The following is a 25,301-nucleotide window of genomic DNA, read 5'->3' as shown; positions in this document are numbered from 1 at the left end:
CATTTGAGTAAGACTCTAGTGCACTATTATTATAAAGCAGAGAGGAAGTAACACTAACTAGATTCACTTTTTTAAACTTCTCAGAGTAAAACTTCTGACACAATGCCAAACATCCAGATGAAAACTGAAGAAAAACAAAAACAACTCTCCAGATGTTTTCCCTAAGCAAATGTATAGGAATTACTGTTCTTATCCATTCATTTTGGAAATAACTCATGTAGCATAAGGGAACAAGGACCAGATGAAGTATTATTGTCAACAAAGACCATGGTGACCTCTTAACAGGAAGAAAGCACTGGTGATTTTAGATGACCAGGACAGAATAAGATAATCGTTAAAATCCTCACCTTGGTAGATCTTGTAGGTTAACTTTTTAGCCCACATTTCTCACTCCTCTGTGGATCCTTGCTTTTTGCCATTTAATTCATAAAACCTTGTATTTTCTCCTACGGTAAACCGAGCACACTTCCTGGCCTCTTGACTTTGGGTCAATGGAACATTAGCAGACATGATTTATGCAGAGGCTTGAAATGTGCTTATGTAGTTGGGCTTACCCACTTACATTTTGCCATGAGAGAAATGACCCCAGGTAGCCCACTGGCCCAGCATAGATGAGAGCCTTGTGGAATAAATCTGCCTCCGACATAAGCTGCAGAGATTAGAGCCAAGTCCAGCCAGTTCCTGGACAACTTGCAGATGTGAGAGAGAATAAATATTTGTGTGTTGAGCCACTAAGTTTTGAGGTGTTTTGTTACTCAGAATTATTGTGGAAATCGTTGACCTCTACCATAGAGCCAAAGCAAACTGAAGGGGGAGGGGTTGTCTATAACAGAGTGTTTCCCATCGGTCTCAGCCTGCTGATAGTGATGTTATCAGCTAGAAATATCTGAAGCACTCACCTGGACCCATGTTCATCGTGGCAAGCCCCCACAAACATTTCCCCAGCCAGAGCCAATGCCGTGGCTGACCAACCCTTGTGGTTCTTATTATGATTGCAAGATGCATCTTAGCAATACCTATCGGCAAACTTAGAAAAAACAAGGTTTATTACTCAGAGGCTCTGAGAGTACACAGCATGCCCAAGAGCCACAGTGACGTCACAAGTAAGGAGGAAGAGCAAAGACCTTTTGTGTCTTCATTGGGATGCAGGGTGGTGGGCTAGTGTGGTGTGGGCTCGCACGTTATTGGAGAATTTGAAACCTAAGAACAGGTATAAAGGCATGGGAAGGGGAAGCATGGTCACTCGAGTGCTCGGTTGTCTAGGTTGCCCAGGACTTGCTCACAGGGGAGCTTCATGGAGGAGGCAGCCTGATTTCTTATCTAGCTGATTAGCTAATAGGTGTGTCAAACAGTTGGCAATATGTTTATCTGCGATAGATGTCTTTGAAATGGATGTCTTGGGATCCCTGGGTGGCGCAGCGGTTTGGCGCCTGCCTTTGGCCCAGGGCGCGATCCCGGAGAACCGGGATCGAATCCCACATCGGGCTCCCGGTGCATGGAGCCTGCTTCTCCCTCTGCCTGTGTCTCTGCCTCTCTCTCTCTCTGTAACTATCATAAATAAATAAAAATTAAAAAAATATATTAAAAAAAAAAAGAAATGGATGTCTTGATAACCAAAAACGTAATGTCAGGTACTTACATTATAATGAACAAAGTTCACTGACAAACAATTATACTACACAGAGTCAATATGAGGAATCAAGTCGCCACAAAGATGCAGATGCGAGTGTACATAACCCTCTAGCCTCACTACCTAATACGAGCTAGCACTTTCATACCTCAAGGTCTCACACATGCTGTTTCCTAACTCCCTCCCTCCTGCATGTCGTAACATAGCCATGACCTATTCAGGTAATGGGGTACTCTTGTCCTCAAAGTAGGCCTCCAATGGCCTCCAGGGAGAAATTGAATTGAATTGAATTGAATTATTGGCCTGCAGATCAGTGAAAGTGACTCCCTTGATCAAAACATAATTTGTATGATTTCTCTTTAGTTTGAACATGATTTAAATAAACACATAGGCAAGAGTACAGTTTTGTCATGAAAACATTCAGAACTACAATAAAGCATTTTTAAAATCTAATTGGCCAGGACTTTGAATTGACCAAATTTCTTTTGGCTTTCCATTGTGAGAGATAAGAAACATATTGCTAAGAAAATAAATAGCTAGAATTTGATCTAATAAAATATTCACCTTTGAATAAAGCCTTTGAAGTCTCACATTGGAACCTCCTAGAACTATGCATATGTAGGAGACTACAACTCACCAAGATGATCCTAAAACAACACCTAATGTTCAAGGAAGAAATGTTTTCATCAGTTAGAATTGGCATCCTTAAGCAGAGAAGTGGGTTATTATAACTTAGAGCAATTTAATATAATTAGGGTTTTTTAAAAGTGAATTTGAGATTGATCCTCAGTTGACTACATAATTCCTGTAACTTTATTAACCTGTAGTTTGTGTTGTGATGTGTGTGTGTGTGTGTGTGCCCACCCATGTGCGTGTGCATGCATGCACGCCCACAGTTGGGACAAGTAAGAATTAGTACTTATTGCGGCCTTATTCTTGCCAGGAACTGTGCTGAGACATTTACAGACATTATCTCATTTGATCCTTATAAGAACCTTGCAAGATATATATAAAATCTGCTCCTCGATAGGTAGAGTAAAAATGCTAATTTGGGCCTGAACAGTTTATAAACAATATTCTAGGACCTTGGCTGCACATTAGAATCACTGGGGAGCTTTTAAAAATCCCCATACCCAAGCCCCACTCCAGGACATGGGAAGCGGAACATGCCAGTGGAGAAGGCCAGCGTCGGTGTCGCTGAACTCCCAGGTGACTGCAGTGGGAAGCTAAATGAGTTTGTGAAGTCACTGGATTTATAACTCCCATGATGACTTGGGAACCTCGACGCTCAGTGACATATGTGCTTGGTGTCAACCAGGGCTGTGCCTCTGCTGCTGTAGAGAGAAGCCAGCGACTCCGCAGTCACCAGGGCCCGTGTCCTAGTGGAAGAAGCACCAGCTGCGCCCGCTTCCAGGCCATCAGAGAGCCACATTCAGACCGTTGCCCTCGGGAGACCATGGAATAGAGACTTGGACACAAGCTTTCATTATTTCCCAAGGACAGGATCAATCTTATGCTGCCGTACACCCCTTTGGCCAGTGAGCTCTTGCCCTAGCCAAGCAAGAGGAGTGGCGCTGTGCGTTTGTATTACCTGCATGTTGGGCAAGAACGCAAGGTCAGGCCAGATTGAAGACAAGGAGAGTTTTCGGAGCCAGGGCGTGTGTACTCAGAACAGGTGGACGCTCTTGCTGGTGCTGTGCACCTGCCGAGTCATCGGAAGCGCCCCCTTCGTGGACCATTCTGGGTCTCCGAACAGCTCTGGCTTCTGGGCTGCCCCCGAAGCTTGGCGTTAGGGGCGCGGGTGAAAGCAAGGCCCCTGCCCTTTCTTCAGCCTGGGCCCGCCGCCCGAGCAGCAGAGGAAAGGGGAAACCGGGCACCTGCTCCTTTGGCATTCTCTGGGCCTCCAGCAGTTGAGCGTGTCCCTGCAAAGGGCTACCGAAGCCCCGGGCCTGAGGGCTGAGCCGGGCGGACACTTCCTAAATGCTCTCAGTTCTACAGCAGCTGAAATAAGCTCCACCCAGGTCTGGGGAGAGGCTGCTCAATGCAGTGCTTGCGAGTGTGAACTGCAGGTCCACACGCTTATGCCTGTTTTCTCATCTGTCCAATGAAAGTAATTAATTTTGCTTATTTTTGATGTATGGCTTATACAATAAACAGATGAAATAGATGTAAATAATAGATGAATGCATTAAATAGATGAAAAATGTCTAGAAAATACCTTCCCATAGTAAGGATTATATAACTGTAAGCTCTTGTTATTTATGTCTTCTTTTATCCATGCGATTGTTTATTTCTGGCCGCAGTGTTCAGAAAGCCTTCCTATATATGGCAGGCACTATGTTAAGCTCCTGTAATACAAAGGGTACAAAATAATTTGGTCCATGCACTCAGGGGAAGAGAGGGAGACAGACATATAAAAGTTACCTAGTATCATGTTAGGAGCTAAGTAATGACTCCAGATGCGTCACTCCTTGGTGTTCTAGAGAAGGAGCACCTGCAAACAGTCCTCTTTGCTGTGAGTACCAGTGCTCCCTACTTTAGGATTCCTTTACATATCTGATAATGGGCAAGAGTTTAATCTTTAAAATAACTGTGATCCTAGAACTTTTTCCAGAGCAATAAGACAGAGTTGGTTTGTTCCCTTTATGCTATATGCTCCCCCCCGCCCCCACTTCTTCATCTGCTTGGCCTTAGGCAAATCGCTGACCTCTTTGTCAGTATTTCCCACTGTAAAATGGAAATAATGTTACCTACTTTGCAAAGTCGTTGTAAGGCTGACAGATATATATATATATATAAACACCTGGAGCTCCCCTTATATTTGCAGCTTCTACTGGTTGAAGTAAAACATCTGGGTCATCCAACCCAAAGTCCAAAGAAGTCTCCTTTCTCAGGCAGTTGCTATATGTGTGATTATAGTACAAATGTCCTCTCTTGAGAAGTTTTAAGATTTCATCTTGTGCTTTGGAAGGGTCTCTTTTCCTCCCCTTTTCTTCCTCTTCCGTTGTCTCTGATATTTTCTCATCCTATTCACATTAGGCTGAAAAAGGCACAGGTTCATCTGTGCTATACAGCATGGAGGCTGACTGAACCCCTCATTTCTTAGGTCTCATAGGATGACTAGAACAATCTTCTCTCTATATATTTACATCAGTCCACTGTCATGGACTAATAAAAAATTAATTTTAAATATAGTTCGAAATTGTTTCGTACCATGGACTGATATTGTAGACAGAGATCACCATGAATCTCGAGAGCTTTTAACCATACTGACATATGAACACTTCCTTCCTTTCTTACATTTCTAAGTCTTGGTTTCCTTTCCCAGCATTCTTATTTATATCCAAGGAAAGGGAAACCCCACAGCAGCCTAGCTCAACATCTACCAACGTGGTTAAAGAAAATATTCTCATTGGTGTCATATAGTATTGGAAAATTTGGGATTAGAAAAAAATGAACATTTAAAAAAAATCACTGTAGGATCACACTATTAAGGAAGTGAGAGGATGGCCCACAGAAAGGGAGAAAATATTTGCAAGTCCTATCTCTAATAAGCGTCTGGTGGCTATAATATATAAAGAACTTCTATAACTCAAAAAAAAAAGACAACCTAATTTAAAAATAAAGGATTTGAACAGACATATCCCTAAAGAAGGTGTATAAACAGGCCAACAAGAACATGAAAAAAATATTCAACATCATCACTAGCCTTCAGGAAAGCGCAAATCAAAACCATGAGATCCCACTTGACACCCACTGGAATGGCTGGAAAATACCAAGTTGCTGAGAATATGGAGCAATTAGAACCCTCATGGGCTGCGGATGGGGATGTAAAATGGCACAGCCGCTGCACAAAACAGGTTGGCAGTTCCTCAAAAAGGGAAATATAGTTACTATAGCACCCAACAATTCCATTCTTGCATATGTACCCAAGAGAATTAAAACATATTCACACAAAAAACTACACAAACATACACTCCAGTGTTATTCATAATAGCCAAACAGTGGAAGCAATCGAAAGCCCCTGAAATGATGAATGGGTAAACAAAACGTGGCATACCTCACACAATGGACTGTTAGCCACAAAAAAGAACCAAGTAGGGCTACTGCCACAATGTAGATGAACCCTGACAACATAATGCCAAGTGAAAGGAGCCAGACAAAAAATATTTCATATTTTGTGTTTTTATTTATGGGAAATTTTCAGACTAGATTAATCTATAGAGGTAGAAACCCGATTTGTGGTTGTCAGAAGCCAGAAGGGAAGGGTTAAGTGGTCAGGGGGACTGCTAAAGGGTACAGAGTTTCTTTGGGGCATGATGAATATATTCTGTTTTTAAATAGTAGTGGTAACTGCATAACCTTGTGAATATTCTAAAAATCACTGGATGGTATGCTTTTAAAAAAATTGCAAGAATTAGAAAAAAAATTGCAGAAAAAAATAAAAAAATAAAATTAAAAAAAATTGCAGGACCTCTGTAAGGAGTTCTTTGGCTAATTTTCATACTAAAATTTGTGTGGAATTACAAAAGACCCTGAATGACCAAAGGAATCTCCAGAAAGAAGAACAAAGCTGGAGACACCACACGCACTCATTTAAAACTACATTACAAGGCTAGAGTAATCAAAACAGTATGATACAGGCATAAAAACAGACACAGATCGATGGAACAGAATGGGGAGCCTGGAAATAAACCCATGCACATGTGGTCAATTAATTTTTGACAAGAGTCAAGAATATGCGTATATATAGCAGGGAAATATATAAGAAATGGTGCTGGGAAGACTGGACATCCTCATACAAAAGAATGAAACTGGACCACTACGCTACACCATACACAAAACTTAACTCAAGACAGATTAAAGACTTAAGTAAGTCCTAAAACATAAAACTCCTAGAAGAAAACATAGAAGATAAGCAATTTGACATTGGTCTTGGCCACGATTTTTTGGGCTTGACACCAAAAGAAAAAATAAACAAGTGGGACTGCATCAAATTAGAAAGCCTCTAAGCAGCAAAGGAAACCATCAACAAAATGAAAAGGTAACCTATGGAGTGGGAGGAAGTATTTGTAAACCACATATTCGGTGAGGGTTTAATATCCAAAATATATAAGGAACCCATACAACTCAACAGCAAAAAGAAAGACCACAAAAAACCCAAACCCCAATTTTAAAAAGGGCAAAAGCCCTAAATAGACAGATACATGAAAAGGTATGCCTAACGTCACTTATCCTCAGGGAAATGGAAATCAAAATCACAATGAGACCCTACCTCACACCGGTTAGAATGGCTGTCATCAAGAGTCAAGTGTTGGTGAGGATGTGGAGAAAGGGGCCCCCTCTGCACTGTTAGTGGGAATGAGACTGATACACCCACTATGGAAAGCTGTAAGGTGACTCCTTAAAAATTTTTTTAAACATAGAACCACCATATGATCTAACAATTCCACTTCTGGGTATATATCCAAAACAGAATGTCAAAGAGTTATCTATGCTCCTATGTTCACTGCAGCATTATTCACAATAGCAAAGACATGGGAACAAGGGAAGTGTTCCTCAACAGATGGAAGGGCAAAGATAATGCGGCTCACGTGTACAATGGAATATTAATCAGCCATGAGAAAGGACATTCTGGTGTTAAAATAACATGGACGGGCCTTAGAGATAATATAGGAAGTGAAATAAGTCAAAGGAAGACAAATACTGTTTGGTATCACTTATATGCACAATCTAAAAGGGCCAAACTTGGGATGCTTGGGTGGCTCAGTGGTTGGGCATCTGCCTTCAGCCCAGGTCGTAATCCCAGAGTCCTGGGATCGAGTCTCACGTTGGGGTCCCCTCATGGAGCCTGCTTCTCCCTCTGCCTGTGTCTCTGCCTCTCTCTCTGTGTCTCTCATGAATAAATAAATAAAAACCTTAAAAAATAGAAATAAAAATAAAATAGAAGGGCCAAAGTCATAGGAACAGAGACTAGAATGGTCATTACCGACAGCTGGCATGACAATGGGGGCATCTGGGCATGGAAGTACAAACTTCCATATAAGATGAATAATTTGGGAGACCAAATGTACAGCACAGTGACTACAGTTAATAATACAGTGTTCTACAGTTGAAAGTCACTAAGAAAGTAAATCTTAAATGTTTCACCACAAAAAAGAAATCAATTATGTAACATGATGTAGGTGGTGGCTAATACTACGGTGCTCATCGTTTTGCAAGACACAAGTGCATCAAATCAACAGACTACACGTTTAAGCTACATGATGGTATATGTCACTTGTACCTCAGAAAAACTGGGGAAATAACAACTGTTGGTGAGAAGATAGAGAAACTGAACCCTTCATGAGTTGCTAGTGGGAATACGAAATGGTTCAGATGCTGCGGCAAGTAGTTCGGCAGCTCCTGAAAACGTTAGATTTAGAACCACCATGTGATCCAGCGCTTCCTCCCCTAGGTGTGTATCTAGGAGGACTGAAAACATGCATTTCCTCAAAAACTTGTGTGTGAAAGTTCACGGCAGCATTACTCATAATAGCCCCCAAGTAGAGACAACCCAATGTCCATAAGCGATGAATGGGTAAACCAAATGTGGTCTATCCCACAATGAAATATTATTCAGTCCTAAAGAGGAACCGAGTGCTTCTTCATGCTACAACATGGGTTCACCTTGAAAACATTATGCTAAGTGAAAGAGGCCAGCCACCAAAGGCCACGTATAGTGTGATTCCATTTATAAAGAACGTGAAGAATAGGCAAATAAATGGGCAGAGACAGAATGGAGGAGAAGCCAGGGGATGGAGAGAGGGAGGGAATTTGGACTGTTAATAGGTAAGGGATTTCTCTTTGGGGTGATGGGAATGTCCTGAAATCCGATAGTGATGATAGTTACACAGTAAATACACTAAAAACCACTGAAGAGGAACCAATTTCAAGCGATTAATTTTATTTTATATAAATCATGTCTCAAAAATGCTTTAAAGGGATCCCTGGGTGGTGCAGCGGTTTGGCGCCTGCCTTTGGCCCAGGGCGCGGTCCTGGATATCCTGGATCGAATCCCACGTCAGGCTCCCGGTGCGTGGAGCCTGCTTCTCCCTCTGCCTGTGTCTCTGCCTCTCTCTCTCTCACTGTGTGCCTATCATAAATAAATAAAAGTTTAAAAAAATGCTTTAAAAACAAAAATAGACCATAAACTTTAAGAACGATTCTTTAGGGGCACCTGGGTGGCTCATTCGGTTGAGCGTCTGCCTTCAGCTCAGGTCATGATCTCAGGGTCCTGGGATGGAGCCTGCATCAGGCTCCATCGGGCTCCCTGCTCATTGAGGAGTCTGCCTCTCCCCTTCCCTCTGCCTCTGCCCCTCCCCTTGCTTGTGCTCTCTCTCAAGAAATAAATAAAAACTTTTTAAAAAAAGGATAGTTTTTAAGCATTGAAGTGACTATATAAAGTCTTGAACTCACTGTTTATTTTCTCTCTAATACAGCTGAATACTCTTATTTCTATGTTAGAACCTAGAACTTTTATGTGTCTATGAATATGTGGGTTTCAGAATGTGCCTCCTGGGAGATAAAATTGTTCAAAAGAAAAAAAAAGGAATAAAATATTGTTAAGAATATCCATCCAAACTTTTTTTTTTTTTTTTTTTTTTGAGGGAGAGGGAGAGGGAGAGCACGTGCATGCGCACAAACACACACGTGTGGGTTGGGGGTGGGATCAGAGAGGTAGATGGAGAGGGAGAGAGAATCTCGAGCAGGCTCCATGCCCGGTGTGGAGCCGGACAGGGGCTGGATCTCACAACCCTGAGATCATGACCTGAGCCCAAACCATAAGTCAGATGCTCAACCTACTGAGCCCCCCAGGCACCCCTCTTATGTGCAAACTTTTAATTGATAAAATTATTCATTCTTCTGGATCCTAGACTATGTCTAAAAAACTAAAAAAAAAAAAAATAGTGACTTTATATTATGCGAATTATCTCTCTCTCCTTTATTTTTTAACTGCAGGAACTCTCTAAGGAGTTCCTTGGCTAATGTACATCATGAATTTCCAAGGTACAGATACAGAATTTTGTGTTTTCCATCTAATTTAACAGTGGAAAACTGTTTTCCATGGGGCAGCTCTATGGGAACTGCCATGGGAAATATTGCTGTAGCGACTCCACTCCAAATAAATATTAATGTAAGAGCATCCAACACTTGGAGTAGATCATTTGGTTTAAATGATTCATCACTGTTGATTCTAGGTCGCTGCCGTTTCTCCACTTCATTTTGGCTCTGTCGACAGTATTCTCTCTCCTCGTATGTTGAGCTTTGTTGCCCTGCATTTCATTGCTCCTCGTGGGAGAAATGTGACTTCAGAAACCTCTCTTAAAAATAAGGTGATGTCCTGGGAAGTGAGCACAAGGTAACTACGATGAATGTAATTTAGTAGGACACGTGGAGCTTAAAATACACGCCGCGTTTTTAATCCAGCTAAGGCTATAATGCACCAAGCATGACATCTTAAGTCTATTAAGTCATTCCAATAAGATTAGTCTTCAGGTTAGGCCTACCACCCTGGAGACTATTGTCACAATGTCCTGGGGACATTTGTGCCAATGGACTTTATTGGTTCTGATACCCACTGGTGTCTTTGCCACACCAGGTAAAACAGCTTAAGAGAGACCTTAAATGTTTCAAGCCACGCTTGTAAAATAGGTAATATCGACCCATGCTTCCTTCTCTCTAAATGACAAGATACGTAAATCTGCCGTGGGGAAGGAATAGGTGGAACCACCACACGGGAGACTCAGGTCGCATTTTCGATAGCTGCTGAATACAAAAACCATCGAATCACAAAAATGAGAGGAGAAAAGGGAAGGCGAAGAAGCCCAAGGAGGGAGATCAAGAGAGGAGAAATCAGGAGGGGACAGGGGACAGCAACAGGAGCCCTAACAACCGAAACAAACTACTCGGTGCCTCTGTCTCGGGGTCCCTCTGTCATGAGCTCTCATTTGACCACTGAAACGAAGGATTCAGATATTTGTGGACAAGTATCATTTCTAATTATCTTGCGCGATACCATTTATTTTGTTTCCTACGTGTGAGTAGCCATCCCTGGTTTTCTTTTTTGTATGTTTAGCTTCTAAACATGGTACACCAAAAAATAAGTTGGTGGCTTTCTTTGGTTTTGTTTTTTTTTTTTTGGTGCCGGTGGAGAAAGCAAAGCCTGATATCATGTGAACCAGATGGACTTGTTTGGATGGAGAACAAGAAAAACCTGTGAAGATTAACAGAAAACCTTTTTCTGTGCTCACAAACTGATGAAAACTTGGCATAAAATGTGGTACTGCTAAATAAGGTACGCGCTGTATCCCACTGGCTACTATGAGTGAATGACCAAGGTGATCTTTGCTTTTGAGTCAAAAGAGGCTTAAATAGGGGCGCCTGGGTGGCTCAGTGGTTGAGCGTCTGCCTTCAGGTCAGGTTGTGACCCCGGGGTCCTGGGATCGGGTCCCGCATAGGGGTCGCCGCAGGGACCCTGCTTCTCCCTCTGCCTATCTCTGTGTCTCTCATGAGTAAATAAAAAGACTCTTTGAAAAAAAAAAAAAAAAGAGGCTTAAATAAAGCCAACAGTATATTTCACATCGCAGACCATGCCTTCCACTTGCCCCATTATGTAAACTACTCTCTGCTAGAATTTAGCTGCTTCCAGCAGAACTTTCACCCTTATAGGACGTTCCCTTATAGAAGCCTTATGATCTGGAAACAAGGGCATTTCCCCTTTTCTGATCTCCTGACACAATTACTGTCTAAGTGCACATTCAGAAACCAGTCTCGAAGAGTAAATACATGCTTTAGCATATTCTGAATTACATTATCTTTGTTATTACTGTTTGGCCTCTTACATCCGTATGTCCTGCTTTCTCAGCTAGACTATAATTTCTCTGAGATCAGGGTACATATTTTATGCGCCTTTCTACATGTCCACGGCGTCAAAGGGTAATATAGAAATAACTGTGCACCAAAGTCCTTCAATTTAGAGGAGACTTTTCCTCCCAGAGAATGTACAGTAAAATATTGAGCAGGTGTTGGATAACCACGTTGTTTACTTATCAAATGCTCATATAATCCCTATCGTGTGCCAGCCAGCAACATGTTTAGATATTCGAAAAATATATTAACTCGCAGAACCTCTGTAGCAACCTGGTTTAGGTAAGTTCTAGGACCATCACTCCCATTTTGCAGGCGAAGACACCGAGACATTACTGCCAACAGATAATAGAGAGCCGACGCAGAAATCAGACTCAGGCAGCCTGGTCCTAGAACCTGTGCTCGTTTCTACCACTTGAGCTCTGCTGCCCGTAAAGCCATGCCGCGTTGACTCTAGTGTCTCTCCACCTGTCTTGGTTCCTGCCAGTTGCATACCACGTATACTCTTACCTACCATGTTGGTTGTCAGGTGTCTCGGACCAGCGTGTTTCATACTTAGTAGGGCAGGCAGTTGCAAAAGCCTTCCAAATACCTTCTTGCCACCGGTCTCATCAACTCCTTGCTAACAACCGCCCTTGCTTTGATGCCACTGCTCCACTATCACCCCGCAACTGACAGCAATGCTACCCTGTTCCTTCTTAATTACTGTTTAGTCGTTGAGAATAAACATTCCTGTTCTCGTTTCTTTTCTCTAATCTATTCTGGCTACAAGTACCGTGTTGATGCCTTTTGATGGAAAATAGAACACCAAGAACTTCTATCTTGGCATCAGTTTCAGGCACCACAAAAACAGACCTGCATCAGACGCTCTCTGGCACTACGCGGCGGCTGAGACGGGAAATCATCGTCACATCCTCAATCTGCTCCCAGAAGCTACTCAACAGCTCCAGCCAAGCTGTCCTGAAACAGGAGTTCACCCTGAGAATCTGCATCTATTAAAAGCAGTCTTTTAAGGTCTCGTTTATGCTAATAAAATAAAGGTCCATTGTAGAGACGTCTGCCCTTGAAGCTGAGAGCCGGTATCCTACGTGAATGCCGCCATCGCATTCTTCTTGGCCTGTCCACTAGCCGCAGGATGCCTTTCTCTACCTCCGAGTGTCAGAGCATCTGTATAATGCAAGCAGATTTGATGTGCGCCTGCAAAGAAAGGAGCCAGGGGATGGGCAAGCCTTTGTGGAGGAAAGAAACCTTTCAGCATGTGCCCCCTGTTGAGGGTGGAAGAGAGGCATGATCAAAGGGCTCACGAGCGGCCAAGTCTTCTCTAAGAGGACACATGAAGGACAAAGATTGTTATGTTGAAATATCTACGGAACCCTCGATGCAGCGTGGAGAAACAGAACCCTTGCACAATGCCTCATTTATGCAGGCCAGCCTACTTGGTTTAACGGCATTACATATGCATTTAGGGCTAACCAGTCATTCAGGCCATCATCCCACAGGTTTTCGTGGAAGAAGCTCAGAAAGTCCACGGGGCTCTTGCCCAGGAAGCTCACTATTGGGTAGTCCTTCAAATGGACTTACTTGAAATAACAGCTGGCGGGTGTGCTGCTCTTATGCTGCTTAAAATCATTAATGGCAACTGACACCCTTAATTTCAAATCTCTGTCCTCTACCTCATGTGCCCTGGGCACGAGGTCGACGAGATACGGCAACACGCAATCCACTCAGCAAGTACTAAGTACACCCTCGGGCGGGCAAGGTGACGCCTCGTAGGCCGTGCTTTCAAGAAACTTCTTCGCCATCTAGGCAAGACAAGAAGCATAAGCAGATAATCATAATACAAAGTCAAAGCCAGTGAGTTATAGAGAATCTGCCCCCAGGGTGCAATGGACAAACAGAGGAGTAGACATCTTAATCGGGTTGGGCTTCACGGAAGAGTCAACCTATGAGTTTACTGTTAGCAGGAGTATCCGTATCACCGAGTCCTTGCCTGGTGAAATGATGTTACAGATAGTTTGACATGTTTGACGTCTAGCCCCTAACATCTTGCCTGCTTTTCTGATCCTGCCAGAGACACAGCTCTCCTGTCCCCAGATCTACTTGGAACTATTGCTTTTAAAGTCTCTGTTATAAAAGAGTTAAGAATAAGCTAATCTCACAAAATGATTTTCCAATCAGTAATCTTCAGGCCAGCCTTGCCTCTGGGTCCCTGTACTCAGTACTTTTACTGCCAGGTAATCTTTCCTGACATCTTTTATTGTTTGTTTTTGTTTTCCTAGCAATTCATTTATTTGAGAGAGAGAGAGTGCATACATGAGCGTGGGGAGGGGGAAAGGGAGAGGGAGAGAATCTGAAGCAGATTCCCCACTGAGTGTGGAGCTGACTGCGGGCCGGGTGGGAGGGCTCATGGAAAGATAAGGAAATATGCTCGAGGTCAAGCAGCTAGGGATTGGCGGAATGAGGGCTTGAAGCCAGGTGGGTTGGCTCTAGAGTCCAAGCATTGGAGTGCCCACCATGTGCTCCACCCACAAACTGTCAGGGTCACTAACAGGGCTCCACATGAAGCTTATCTTAAGGGGCCTGGGGCCCTGGTCCAGGAAGGGAGCCTCCATCAAAAGGCAGGGCAAGACCTTGCATCCTATTCTGGGGCATCTCAGAGAGACTCCTACCAAGGACTTCTTTGTGCTTGAGGCTGTTTTATTACTTTAATTTACTTGATTTCACTCTACCATTTAAAATATGACTGCTAAAAAATATAAAATTAAGTTAAATTAAAAAATAAAAAATAAAAGATTATTGCTAGGCTTCAACACACACCAAACGACACAATCGAGGGCGGGCGTGGGGAGAGAGGACACACATCAAGAAGTACGGAGTCTCTAAGCAGGAAGAGATTTGCTCTAATTGAGGACTTAACACTAGAGATCTTCCATCACCTACATTTTTACCTAAACACCCTGACCCGTTTCCTTAAAAAATCAGTGAGCCAAAGTAATTCTGTATTATCACCCCACCTTATGGTTTTCATAAAATTTGAAGAAATTTTTGCTATTGTCTTCCTCAAAGTTAGATAGAATTATTTGTCAAGAGAATTTATCCTCTTTTGGAATATCTGAAATAATTTGAAAGCTTGTCCTGATAGTGAACAACCTCTAAGGTAGCATTTTTAATAGCAGCCAGTACGTATAAAGACTCTGCAGTTGGTAGCTTCATTATTAATAACTGTGCATAGCTTTGATTAGCTGCATCATGTAGTCATTCCTAGGTAATAAAAAAAAAATTTAAATCATGCGCTGCTTGGTCTCTTGGTTGTTGACACACCCTTTTACCAGCCAACTTTTGTACCATAAGGAAAATTATCTGAACAACACATAGAAAAAATGCTTCTAGGTGACAAATGCTGCAGTAAAGCACCTTCTAATTACCCAATATCCAAACCTACTCATTCATAAACTGTCGCCATCACCAGCAGGACAGAATATGGTCCTCGAGCATAATGTTGATGATATGCCAGTCAGTGATGTTCACATAACATGGCCGTAGCTTGACCAAAGCATCCCCTCCTCAATCTGGAGCAGATGGAGTAGAAATTGCATCCATAACGGCCCCTGGGATCCTGGACCAGGAACCAGAGCTGCAGAGGAGGTAAGGTCTCCCAGGTCAGCTGAGAAGACGTTGTGCAAAGGAATTTGACATCTTTCACAAAAGAAAAGCCATATAGAGCTGGAGAGAAACGGTCTCACTGACTGAGGACCGATGCGGTGTCCCTGTTTGATGTTCCAGCGGAAATAACCCAGGAGTCTGAATTATTTATCACCAGTCCCTTTCTGCCCCTGCATGCCCCCGCTGGCTTTGTTATGCAATGATAGTTATTATTAGGTCGGTTGCTGGAGCATCAGGCAAACAAGCTGCGGTTCTCAAAACTAGTCTGGAAAATATTAATTTCAGTTTGGGGAAAGACTTTAAGTGGCTGTCAGGAATGCGTTTGAAGTGGAACGAAAGGATGAATTGAATAGAGCTGCAATTTTCACAGTTTCCTATAGGATAAGGAAAACAAAAGAAAACATTGTTTTCTAGAAAGCATTATTTCATTGTAATTATAATGAGCAATCCTGACCATTGATTTTTTTTTTTTTCCCTGCCTGGGGTCACCTTTTGTCACGGTACATTTTGCATAGTAAGTAGGGGGCATAAAATGGTATAAAAGGATACTTTTTTTTGATAAGGAGAGGGGCATTCATGTTTAGAGTGTATCCTGGGCATTTAAAAACAGATGTTTAACCTTTATATCTAGTCCTTTTCCTCATGAAAAATCCCCAAATGCCTCATATTTTTCCCCTCACCATCCACATCTAATCGCAAAGGTATCCATGTAATATAGACATGAGGAGGTATATTGATCCCTTATAACTGGTGGCATTTGGGGAAGCCTACACCGCTGCGATCAAGTTGAAATGTTCCTCTACCGGAAATATCTCCGTTCAGTTTCCACTATTTGCAGTCTTTTATTAACTGATTAATTTCAGCATTTACTGTTACTGATAATAACAACAGCAACAAATGTCATCCATTGGGCACTTATTCTGGGTCAGACACCCCTGTTAAACTCTTTTTGTACTTTTAACATGTACAACAGCCTGCAAAATGGGAATTGCTATCCCCATTTAAAAGTTGAGGAGGGGCGCCCGGGTGGCTCAGTCAGTTGAGCGTCTGCCCTTGGGTCAGGTCATGATCCCGGGGTCCTGGGATGGACCCCGCCTAGGGCTCCCTGCTTAGCCAGGAGTCTGCTTCTCCCTCCCTTTCCTCTCCCTCTACCTGCTTGTCCTCTCTCTCTCTCTCTCTCTCTAATAAATAAAATGTAAAAAAAAAAAAAGAAGAGTTGAGGAAAATGAAGTTCGGAGAGGTTAAGTAACCAGTATACAGCACACAGCGAGTTACCTTTGGGGCTACGATCGCCTCGCCAATCTCATGTTTCTGCAGCCTGCACTCCCTGCCTCAGATCCTATGGTCCCTGGAGCTCTCTAAGGCAGCCTGACCCCGATACTCCTGTGCTGATAGAAAGGTTCTAAACCTCAACCTTTCAGTCATTCATTAGTCATCTGTGGCTACTGAGCACTTGAAATGTGGATAGTGTGACTCTAGAAATGAATTTTTAATTGTATTTGATTTAAATCAATTTAAATTTAGCCTTAGACTAAATTTAGGCTAGTCTCTACTACAGGAGACAGTGTTACCCTACAACAAACAAGAACCGGAAGGCAGAGGATAGGTAGCTTGGGTGACACGTGGACTGAAGGATTTTTGATGAGAAAATCCTCATCTGTGGATGAGATGAGAATGAGAATCCTCATTCTTTTCACAGAAATTCACTTGCTGCCCCTGGAGGGAGGGAGCCTGCATGAGGTGCCCACCACTCCCCTGCTGTCCCTCCCAAGGCTGCAGATAGACCCGGTTCCCCTGCGTTCGCGTTCAGGCCCACAGTCCGAATCTATCATCCGTTCTTTCCTCCTGCCCTACAAAATATCCCACACCCACAAACTTAAATATCCTGCTCACCCACACCTTTCATTTTCCAAATAGTAAGGGGAAGACACTTCAGAACTTCCCATCTCAAAAATTAGTTTCTTCTCCGAAGCGTTATGAAACATCATGTGCTAACACTGGCTTAAACTGAGCTCTTGGCCTTTAGAATTTCACAATGAGTGTAGAACAACTGTTCCTCAATGTCTACTCTTTTTTTTTTTTTAAGATTTTATTTATTTAGTCATGAGAGACACAGAGAGAGACAGAGGCAGAGACACAGGCAGAGGAAGAAGCAGGCTCCATGCAGGGAGCCAGATGTGGGACTCGATCCTGGGTCTCCAGGATCACGCCCTGGGCTGAACGCAGGTGCTAAACCGCTGAGCCACCCAGGGATCCCCTCCATGTCTACTCTTGAGTCAAGTATCCACCTCATTCCATCACCACAGCCCTGTGAGGTCAATATTAATCTATCCCCCAGTTTATCAATGAGCAGCTTATCTGCTTCACCTCAAGGTCCTAAATTCTTCGCCCCTCTGCACCCTGCCCTTAGCTTTCAGACCTGTCATTGCCTCCTACCTCTGGTACATATTCATTTTGGTTTGGGCACAAATACCTCGCACCTAAAGAGAAGCAATTAGACAAATGTCGATACAAGAGGGGCCTGGAAAAGGCCCTTGTAGATTCCTAATCTTCTCTAGATCAATGTTGGCAGAACAAGGAAAATGTGAAGTTAAAACCAATTGAACTTATTTGGATTAAAAATGAAATCTGATTACTGCTAAAGATAAACTGCTGAGACCGCATCTATGACAATAAAATTAGATTAATGGAAAGATGAGATTTGATTAACCACTTAGGATCATCCATCAAGGTTTCATTGTGTGAAACTCGATTCTATTAGGTAAGGGAAAAAACAGCAGCCAGTGTAAAGTTATGCTTCCAATACGCATCCTTGCAGCACAACATTTGGTGGACATTCTGGCTTGAAATTAAATGTCTCAGTAATGTCTTCTCAAAAGACCTGCAATTGCAGAGAAGAAAACAAAAACAACATTGCAGCAATCCAGCTCCGCTCTCAAATCCATCTATCTGAAGCTGTTAACCAGGAGCAACTTGCATTTGGATGGACTCTAGGATTTCTCTTTTACAGAGAAAGATATTACCAAGAGCACGCATCTCAATCCGCAGTGTTTCCATTTCTTTATAAGAGAGCAGAGGATGGAAGCAGTTAGCCTCTGAGTTTTGTTAAGTGCTAGTAGATCTAAAGATGGTTTCTCCCGCTTAATGGTTTATCTACAGAACAGTATTTAATGTGCATTGTGTGTGTGTGTGTGTGTGAATATACACTTTGTATTGGCTTAGCCTCACCCTCACTATCCTACCCCCTAACCAGTTGACTTGTCTGCAATCACAGACAGGATCTATATTTTTAAAAATTAGAAGACGGTAGGAGATAACCTGCTTTGATCATACTCGCTCAGTTTTTCCATATAACAGTCGTAGCGTGGCCATGAAATTATATGAACTGTTTTCTATATCTCTTTGGTTACAACTCCAAAATGTAGGACTGCTTCCCTTGATCCTAATTTCCTGAACGGTGATAGGAGGGCATTTTCAAGCCATATTTTTTCTTCGGCCTGTGACAGTGATTTCCCTACATACCAACTAATCTCATTTCCCCAAAAAGTCTGTATTAAACTACATGGCTGCAGCTAGTCATCGCCCTGCACACCCTTCTTCAAAAGTAAAAGCTCCATCTCTGGAGCACTCAGACTCCATCGAGGGACCCATTGCAAATGAAGATAAATTGACACTGTGCCTGGGGAGCCCTGGTCAGAAATGCAATTTTCAAGAAGATGGTGACTAGCCTCCAAAAGTATTCATTGTCAATGAAACATGACAGGTGTCACCAGGAACAGAGATCCCAGACACAGGGAAATTAGAGCCTCTCATGTCCCCACTCATCTGTGGTTTCCTAATTGCAGTTGTTGGCATTAATTGATGCTGGTGCCATTTTTGATCACGCGGGGCTGCCTTGAGTGCCTTACATTTCCAAAGGGCTTGACACTCTGAGAGCCACCGCATGTTTGGATCAAATTTGCTTTCAACATGCCATGTTCAAGAATCTTCTTCTCAAAGGCCATTAGTGAAAATGACCTGGCAAATTCATCGCCCCTTGAAATTGCTCATGCTGCTGAGGAAGCCATTCATGGTCTATCTCTCCTACAGCTGTGAGAGGTGCAGGGAGTGTAATAATTCATCCGTGTGGCTGTGGAGCTGTATAATCAGACATACATTTCTGATAGCTATCTTCTCTCCCAAATGATCTTGTAGGTTTTCCTTTAGGTGTGCTCTGGAGGGTAATTGCGTTTCCTAAATGTTTTTATTGGTTTGAATGAGACATAAGTAATTCTGAGAAGCAAGCAAGATTTCTTCTTCAAGGGCAGAGTAACTTGATGATTTTAGATGCGGCATACACGTTTGTGTAAGAAAAAGAAAGGAAGACCCTATAGCTCTCTGCATTGATGCCAGATGTAATAAAGCAAGGGAATTCATCTTCAAGAGACATTTTGTGTTTCAGGAAACATGTAAATGCAAATCTCATGAAAGAAGCTGCTCCAGTACCCAGGGGTGACCCTCTTATTGGGTCTGTTGAAGACACGCAAAATTCACAGGTGGGGCAGTGATTTGCCTCCTTAGTCTGTGCCAAGGGCTTAAGGATTAATATTGTTTCAGTATCGAAAGCTTCAAAAAACTGGGTCTAGGGTTACAGTGATATGCTGCCCCAGGTTATTGGCTCTGCATTTCCAATCTGTTATGTTTGCCATTTAAGATAATAAAGAATAATAGATACAACCATCAGCAGCAATGAAATCAATTACTGATGTCTTTTTTATGATTAGCATCATTATTATATTATTACCAGCATCATTATGTAACATAATACATATCCTTTATATATTTCAGTTAGTTTAATCAGAAGTACTTATTTTCCCATGTCATATATGTCACACAAATATATGGCACTTAGATTTAACCTTGTTTGAGATTTAGCTGTATAAATAACCAAGTTAAGACAATTGCTCTTAATACGTCTTCATGTCAGAATAACTAGGTATTTTAATAATAATCGGTTCTTGGAGGACAAAGGGTCTATTTTTAAGAATATTTTTTAATAAATAAAGTCTACGAATGCCTTTCGAATGCCTACTAGGCGATTTAAGGAAAACCGTCCCATCCTTGGTTGTCCAGATGAATTTATGTTCAAGGTTAGTGACTGTCTCTGCAGAAATTCTTTCCAGCTCTCTGCTTCTCCGGAAGGTGGCTGCGCGGAGCTACCTCTACGTTTCCTTCCTCGGGTAGCTGATGGACGGAGAATCTCACCGTTAGTAGACAGCAGAAGGGCTGATGGCACAAGTAAAAAAAAAAAAAAAAAAACTTAAAAAAGAATTTTGTAGTCACTCTTTACTGTGGAAATAAGGCTCCCCCCAAATCTTCTTGGAGTTTAGAATAAAGATAATGGGAAAACTTAGGATTTTGTGGGTCTACAAATTGGTTCCATTGTTCCCTCTGCCCTTAGCTAAGGGCTACAGCTACCAGGCAAAACTGCAGTGTAACGAAAAATGTAAGGTCTATATTCCCTTCAGAATGGTCCAGGAAGAGAAAAATCCGTTAGGGAGTAAATGGCATCCAAGGAACAACCTCATTACTCAACCCTGCGGAGACAAATGAGCTTTCTGATAAGGCCGCAAGTGCACATCTGGGTCCGCCAGCTGCACACTCCAAGCTCTTTTTGAGTATAATTCAAAGGATATTCTCCAAATATCCTTATTTACTTATCCTTATGTCTGTGACATTTTTCTGTAACATTATATTTTGACATTTTTAAAATACACATACAAAAATGAGTTGTAAGAAGGTGAAGTAAAATATAAGTATATATAGAAGCTCTAATATTTTATGGTACAACTAAGTCTATCACCTTATGCACCTTAGGCACACTCTGGGGTATGTACACCCCACACATTTTGGAACACTGATTCCTACATTTTTTTAAATTTATTTATTCATGAGAGACACACAGAGAGAGGGAGAGGGGGGGGGGGGGGCGGCAGAGACACAGGCAGAGGGAGAAGCAGGCTCCATGCAGGGAGCCTGACATGGGACTCGATCCTGGATCCAGGATCACGCCTTGCGCCAAAGGCAGACGCTCAAACACTGAGCCACCAAGGTGCCCCTATTTCTAAATCTTTTCATGCAAAATGAAGCCAACTTTAACCTTGAATATCTCATATTGTACTTTCACCTTTTCAGTCTGGCGGCAATGTTTGATGAACAATGATTGTTGGCAGTGGTGCACTGATTTTTTTATTTCTTCCAAATAGTTTGGAAGCACAAACCTAACCATAGATCTTTCAAGACTGTGTGATGTAACTTACATAAGAAATACTGCAATTTTCTCTCGGGCAAAATGACATAAAATCAAATGCTCCTGGGAAGAATGCAAGGATTCTGACCATTGCAGTCTGGAAGAGATCTTAGATTAACTATGATGAAGGCTCACAGTGTTTTATTTTTCATCCCATAATAAGGCAAACCTTTGATATCTCCATGACAACATGGGGATAGCAGAGCCCAAAGCAGCCAGTGTAACGTATGAGGGAGTTCGGATGAGTAAATGGACTTCTTAAAAATTGTGGCTTAACTTAAAACTTAAAATTGTGGCTTATGGAAAAAACTGTTATCGGTGGAGCACTGACTTAGAAGAGGTACAGAGGAACTTTCTTGGGTGTTGGAAATGTTCTGTTTCTTGATTGGGCTGGTGATTACATGGATCCATACATTTGCCAACGTTTACTGAACTGTACACTTAAAATAATGCATTTTATCGCATGTAAATTGTGCCTCAATGAAAAACTTAGCCAAAGCAGCAAACAAACAAAACAGACAGGTGAAGATTGAAAAACATTAGATAAAGGAACTAAGAAGTGAAAGTGGGTAGATCCAGTTGATATTTGTAAGATGAACATTCCCAGAGGGGAGGTGGGTGTGGGGGATGGTGAAATAGGTGATGGGGATTAAGGAGGGCACTTGTGATGAGCATGGAGTGTTGTATGGAATTGTGGAATGACTATATTGTATACCTGAAACTAATCTTACACTTTAAGTTAACTAACTGGAATTTAAATAAAAATTTAAAAAATAAAGAGATCATGTTAGGACAACAGAAAACCTGTTGCTGGGATAGCTTCAGCCTTTTCATTATTTTGTGAAATGTGTGTTTAAAAGACAAAATAAACCTTAGTGATAATGGACTCAAGTGAAGAACCTATATATTTTGCAAGTTTACTTGAAAACCCATCCCCTAAAAAAAAAAAAAAAAAAGGAAAAGAAAGAAAGAAAAGAAAATTCATCCCTAAATTCTCACAGCTTGGATGCTACTTGGATAATTCTTTAATGATAAAAATAGATGAAATTGAATGACTATTTTGAATAAACATGCCCATGCATCAATATGCCAAACCCTGTGCTCAGTGCTTTAAGTACATCATCTCATTTAACCTTCATATTCATTCTATTGGGTAAAGACTACTGTTATTTCTATTTCACTCATGAGGAAACTAAAACTTTGGGTGGTGATTTGACTAAGGTCCCAATGAAATGAAAGACCATGATCTTGAGACACAAAAATTCATGCTTTTCAACACTGTACTTTGAGCTTTTGATAAATGAGGGTAAAGAAAACTCTGTGCTTGCTTTCATGAGTTAATACACGAGGTTGGAACCAAACAAAATCCATTTCTCCTGGAGATAATTCCATAGCCCCTGACCCATTATCATGTTTTGGGGAACCAATATTCACTTAGTGGACAGGCCAGGTAAACAAGCCTTTGTTCCCTTTAAAATGCCATCTATAAGATACGTCAGCTGATATCCCTAAACACGTTCACTCTGCCTATCTACACCATCCTATTCCCAACAAAAGAACTGAATATTTACCCAAAGTCCCTTGGGTTTATTAGAACTGCTTTTGTTACTATAATTATAAGAGTTATTAAACATGAAGAAAACAAATACAGTGTGAGTGCAAAAAAGCAGGTAGTTTTTGTTCAGTTGAAAACTCCATCAATTCTTTTGTAGAGTCTCAATCCAAGAAGGAATCACTAAGATACTGGATTGATATACAACCTATGCATCAGTAAGAAAATACAGGAAACTAATAAAAATTGGTGCCTTGACCAGGCATTTAACACATGAGGATGAGGATAATAATATGAAAAGGCACTCAGCCTCCTTAATTACCAGGAAAATATGAATCCAAACCACAACGCCATGCAAATACATGTACACCTGAATGGCTAAAATAAAAACGATCGACAGTGCCTTTTGTTAAAGGTGGTGGATGAAGAGTAGCTGAAACTCTCACACACTGTGAGAGTATAAATTAACACAACTACTTGGGAAAACTGACAGCATCTCTAATGATGAAAATTATATACCCTGTGATCCAGCAATTTAACTTCTGGGTACCTACTCAAGACGGCACAGTATGTTCAACAAAAGACGTGTACTGAAATGTATATGGTGGCACTATGATAACAGCAAAAAATGGAAAGTGATCCAAACTTCTGTTACTAGTAGAATAAAATTGTGGTTTAATTATATAATAGAATGCTTCAGAGAAATAAAAATTATTTATTACGTTTAAATCTAACAACCTGGATAAATGTCACAAATACAAAATTGAGCAAAAGAAGCAAGATACAAAAATAAATGATTATTTTGGGAGATAAGGGTAGGAGAGTGACTTGAAGGGAGAAAACTGGGGATTTGGGGATATTGATAATGCTGTATTTATTGATCTAGGTAGCATTACAAAGATGTTTTGGCTTGGGGAAAATTCATCAAAAAATTTATAGTTGTATTTACATTTTCTTCACCCATTCAAAGGTAAAAACTTAAAAAGAATCACTTTCAAATAAGGTATGAGGAAAAGAAAAACCAATCACTAAAATACTGGGAAGATAATATAACCGTTTATATGCAACACGGAGATTGTTGAGTAAGTGCTCTTATTTTATCACTCCACTCTAAGCCACTGACACTGGGAAGAGTAGATTAGGACTAAAATTTGTATTAAAGTATTTTTAAAAAGTATTAAATAGACAAGAAAGAAGTGTGGGCAAGGATGTGGAGGAAAGGGAAATTTGGTGCACTGTTGGTGGGTGCAGCCAAAGTGGGAAACAGTATGAAGGCTCCTCAAATAATTAAAAATCGTAATATCGGGATCCCTGGGTGGCACAGCAGTTTGGCGCCTGCCTTTGGCCCAGGGCGCGATCCTGGAGACCCGGGATCGAATCCCACGTCGGGCTCCCGGTGCATGGAGCCTGCTTCTCCCTCTGCCTATGTCTCTGCCTCTCTCTCTCTCTCTCTCTCTCTGTGACTATCATAAATAAATAAGAATTAAAAAAAAAAATCGTAATATCATATGATCCCAGAATTCCACTACTGGGTATTTAGCCAAAGAAAATGAAACACTAATTCAAAAAGATACATGCACCCTTATGTTTATTGTGGCATTATTTACAATAGTGAAAATATGGAAGTAACCCAAATGTGCACAGATAGGTGAATGAATAGAGGAGAGGTGGGGTGTGTGTGTGTGTGTGTGTGTGTAATAGAATATTACTCAGTTACAATAAAGAATGTGATCTTGACATTTGTGACAATACGGATGAGCCTAGAGGGTATTATGCTGAGTGAAATAAGTCTGAGAAAGGCAAACGCCATTAGATTTCACTCATATGTGGAATCTAAAAAGAAGACAAAGACGAAGACGAAGACGAAGATGAAGACGATGAAGAAAAGGCCAAAAGATACAAAGAGACTCATAAATATTGAGAACTAACTGGTAGTTGCCAGAGGGCCAGGGAATGGGAGCTGGGTGACCTAGGTGACCTCTTCCCCCTCCCTGAGGCCTCTTCCCCCTCCCTGGGGCCTCCTCCCCCTCCCTGCGGCCTCCCCCACCTCCCTGCGCCCTCCTCCCCCTCCCTGCAGCCTCCTCCTCCCTCCCTGTGGCCTCCTTCCCCGTTCCTGCGGCTTCCTTTCCCCTCCCTGGGGCCTCCCCCACCTCCCTGCGGCCTTCCTCCCCTCCCTGCGGCCTCTTCCCCCCTCCCTGCGGCCTCCCCCGTCTCCTGCGGCCTCCCTCCCCTCCCTGTGGCCTATTCCCCCCTCCCTG

The 25,301-nt window shown here is 41.9% G+C and overlaps 1 long non-coding RNA gene across 1 annotated transcript in view; it reads right to left on the bottom strand.

Annotated features, from left to right (window-relative positions):
• Positions 1 to 12,352, bottom strand: part of LOC102152585 — a 44,692-nt gene extending 32,340 nt beyond the window's left edge. Inside the window, exon 1 of the long non-coding RNA XR_005374325.1 lies at positions 12,054 to 12,352. This is a non-coding gene — a long non-coding RNA (uncharacterized LOC102152585). The remainder of the gene's footprint in view (positions 1 to 12,053) is intronic.
• Positions 12,353 to 25,301: the final 12,949 nt, after the last annotated feature.

Source organism: Canis lupus, chromosome 19 (genome assembly GCF_011100685.1).
Source record: "Canis lupus familiaris isolate Mischka breed German Shepherd chromosome 19, alternate assembly UU_Cfam_GSD_1.0, whole genome shotgun sequence".
NCBI classification, from domain to species: Eukaryota; Metazoa; Chordata; class Mammalia; order Carnivora; family Canidae; genus Canis; species Canis lupus.
The sequence above is the reverse complement of the archived record's forward strand: the minus strand, read 5'-3'. Positions and strand labels throughout refer to the sequence as shown.